The sequence below is a fragment of the Perca fluviatilis genome, chromosome 20, assembly GCF_010015445.1.
Source record: "Perca fluviatilis chromosome 20, GENO_Pfluv_1.0, whole genome shotgun sequence".
NCBI classification, from domain to species: domain Eukaryota; kingdom Metazoa; phylum Chordata; class Actinopteri; order Perciformes; family Percidae; genus Perca; species Perca fluviatilis.
The window spans coordinates 2,404,526-2,408,397 of NC_053131.1; the positions used below are offsets into that span (position 1 = coordinate 2,404,526).

At 39.5% G+C, this 3,872-nt stretch overlaps 1 long non-coding RNA gene and 1 pseudogene across 1 annotated transcript; both read left to right on the plus strand.

Annotated features, from left to right (window-relative positions):
* Nucleotides 1–1,250: 1,250 nt before the first annotated feature.
* Nucleotides 1,251–2,739, plus strand: LOC120549196. The gene is made up of 4 exons (XR_005637345.1): nt 1,251–1,480; nt 1,573–1,701; nt 1,798–1,937; nt 2,637–2,739. It is a non-coding gene; the product is annotated as an uncharacterized LOC120549196 (long non-coding RNA).
* On the plus strand, nt 2,036–2,204 carry LOC120550041 (annotated as a pseudogene).
* Nucleotides 2,740–3,872: the final 1,133 nt, after the last annotated feature.

Consider the following 3,872-nt stretch of genomic DNA (forward strand, 5'->3'; position numbering starts at 1 on the left):
CCTAATACTGTATCTGAAGTCTCTTTTATAGACCGTAGTGGTCCCCTAATACTGTATCTGAAGTCTCTTTTATATAGACCTTAGTGGTCCCCTAATACTGTATCTGAAGTCTCTTTTATATAGACCTTAGTGGTCCCCTAATACTGTATCTGAAGTCTCTTTTATAGAGACCTTAGTGGTCCCCTAATACTGTATCTGAAGTCTCTTTTATATAGACCTTAGTGGTCCCCTAATACTGTATCTGAAGTCTCTTTCCTGAAATTCAGCCTTGGTGCAGAATTACAGCCACTAGAGCCAGTCCCACGATGAGCTTTCCTTAGGATGTGCCATTTCTGTGTCTGTAGCTATTGAAGAGGAGAGAGGGGGGGGGGCAAGGTGGGGGGTGGGGGTGTGGCTTTGACCAACTGCCACTTTGCTCGTTTGAAAGCCATGATATCTCTCTCTGGGTGGGCAAAGCAGAGAAAGGGGAGGTAATCTTGCTCCTTATGACCTCATAAGGAGAAGATTCCTGATTGGTCCATCTGAGCTTTCATTTTCTCAAAGGCAGAGCAGGATACCCAGGGCTCGGTTTACACCTATCACCATTTCTAGCCACTGGGGGACCATAGGCAGGCTGGGGGAACTCATATTAATGTTAAAAAACCTCATAACGTGACATTTTCATGCCATGGGACCTTTAATGCCATAATTTCTCCAATTAATACATGCTAAAAAGCCTTGTGAAACGGAAGTTGGAGCTTATGATGTGACTTATTTCTCAGTGAAAAAGAATTTTGGTGGAGTAACAGCCCCAAGTTGGATTTGATTAAAATCCGCATTTGATTGGGCTGTTTAAAAATGGGTGGGGTTTAGTAACAAAAAGCTGTTTGCTGCTGACTGCAGTCTGAGTTACATTTGATAAGATTAACTTTTGTAAACACCCCTGTGTTCAAGCTGTCATCAGACATTTAATACTGTTTTACAGGAAAGAGGGATTTTATGGGATTTTGAGGTAGAAATGTTCTGATACTGTTTATTTGACATGTTATATCAAGAGCCAAATGAACAATTAACACAGGAACACTAGATTAAAACTGGGAAAAAAAGTACTTTAATGAGGCATTTAAGATGTATTTAGGATTATACCTACTGTACATACCTATTGGTCTCTTATTTTATACAACCACAGAATCACTAAAAATGTGAGTACATGTTAATTGGTCAAGGAATTTCTTCTGTTTGCACAGGAAATTCTGGTGACACAAAGCTGTTTGATGGAGAGCCAGACCATCTTGTACCTTCGTCCTCTGCATTCCTTGTTGAGAGTGACCTGTTTCTGATGGCAGGCTGCATGATTGGTCATTGCTTTTTGCATGGAGGTCCTCCACTGACAGGCCTAAGCCCTGCGATTGTTCACATCCTGTGTGGGGGCACAGTTGAAACCACCATCATACAAATCAATGACTGTCCAGACATTGATCTGCGGGAGAAAATTACACTGGTGTGTATTCTGCAAACTGCACTTTTTTTTATTTAATTTTTTTATTTAGATTCTTCTATATTGGGTTTAAGTGTTCATATTTTGTCTTAAAGCTTGAAGGGAGTTCTGAACTCTCAGCTGATGAAAAGGAGAGCCTTGACAACTTGTGTCTTGCATGGGACCTTCCTTTGATGACAGAAAACAACCGAAGATGGCTCTTTGAAAGGCCTCTATGTCATGCGGTATTTGAATAGTTTGTTTAAACTATGTAACATCATTCATTACTTTTTTAAACCATTATACGTGTAAAGATTTGTCTTTGTGTCTTTTCTCACTAGGTCATTGGAAGGTTCATGAGGCAAATAAAGCAAATAAGAAAAGGGCTTAAAGAACCATGTTGTGGCCACTCATTAGTGAACGTCCAGATGTAGCTCCAGTGATTTTCCCTCGGGAGTCAAGGGCTGTCTTGACCCCACAGGTAAATAGTTCAGTTAAGACAAGCAGTTTTGGTCATATCTGGAAATTGATTGTTCTATCAGGGGAACACCAACACTCCAGGACAATTGCTTATTCCAGATCGCTTCTCGGCCTTTTGGCTAAGATAAAGTGTAGTATCTGTTATCAGTTTAATATCTGATACGTCCCCTACACGGGGACCATTTTTCTTTCCATCATCATCTGGTACGCAACTGCCAGACTGCAGTATATCCTTTGTTCTGCTGAAAGGTGATAGGCTGCAACCTGCCATCCCTTCAGGACCTATACGCCTCCAGGACCCTGAGGCGTGCAGGCAAGATTGTGGCTGATTCCTCCCACCCCGGCCACAAACTCTTTTAACCACTCCCCTCTGGCAGGAGGCTACGATCCATCAGGACCAAAACTTCTCGCCACAAAAACCGTTTCTTCCCATCTGTGGCTGGCCTCATTAACAAGGCCCGGACCCCCCACTGTCACTGACTCTCATACCCACCCCGTATATATGCATTACATTAATGCTATCCCGTCCTCTGTACAGTTTTCCTATCTTTTCTTATCTTATTTTTTCTAAAAAGTACTTTATTCTTTTGTTTTTTTGCGTGACTTGTATATTTTTGTGAGATTTATATATTTTTTTTTTATTTAAGTAAATCACATTCTGATTCTGAGATGATTTATCTGCTTGGTGTTGTATATGTAGTGCATTCTGGAACGCATCTGCTGGCCTACAATGACTGATGAGGACGACGACAATGAATGCTCTGTGATGGATAAGAGCCGCATCACGTGGTACCTTCGCCGGTTCATTCAAAATGATATACTTCCCTCATTTATTGAGTAATGTACATTTTAACGGCAATTAAAAAAAAATTCTCATTATCTAATCCTAAGCAAAGAAGACAATGTATTTATTTCATACATTTGTTACATTAAAATTGTATGCCAGATCTGGGTTATATCTCACAACCACTATAGAGTCCTTTTTTATATTCTTCAAATTATTAAAAAAAATTCATTTCCATACTGCTTATCAAAAGAACCTGGCCATTGTAGGTTTTCCAGATAAAAATATGTTCAGCCAGCTTTCTGTTCATAACCTGAAACAAGATGTTTTCCAGAAATCAAAAACAATGGCTGATGGCGTATCTGCAAAAAATACACTGGCCAGGTTCTTTAATTTTTATACTGCATAAATGGAACTGTATGCTCTTAAGCTTGTTTAGAACATTTTTTAGAAAACTGAATTGTATCTGTAATGATAAAATCTAGTGTTGGCATCAGCTACATAGCCAATACTTGTCAGGTAAAATCTTGGTTGCTGTTCTTCAAAGAATTATTTGACAACCATGAGAAAAGTGTATATAAAAAAAAAAAAAAGCATTTCTTTGAGCATTTATATATTTCTATTTTGTAGCATCCAGTGATGAACTGAAGGCACTCATGAGATTCTGGGTTGGATGGGAGGCTCCTACAACTACACTCACATTGGAAGTGACTGACTGTAGTCTGCCAAAGTCTTCCACGTGCTTTGAGACTCTCCGTCTTCCTGTCCGCTACCAAGACTTCACTGTATTTAAGGAAGAACTGATTGCCTGCCTTCAAACCTCTGATACTGGATTTGGATTGGTGTAATGGCAGTGCTAAAATGTAGCTTCTTTCAAAGGCAGTTCTCATTCATGTTTTTGTTCAGTCTTGGATATAAAATTAATACCACGCCACTTCCCTTTACCTCCACAAACAGGGTGCGAATGTTTTCGAAGAATTCAATGACAGTCTCCTGCTGAGTCCTACGTTTTCCCATCACTCTAAAATCTAAAAAAAGTTTGCTGCGCTTTATGTAGTTTTTTTTTTTTATGTTGTCTTTGACACCTTCAAAACTTTTATTTCAACATTTCCCTTGATCCACATTGCATTGTCTCCTGGGTTGTTTGTCATT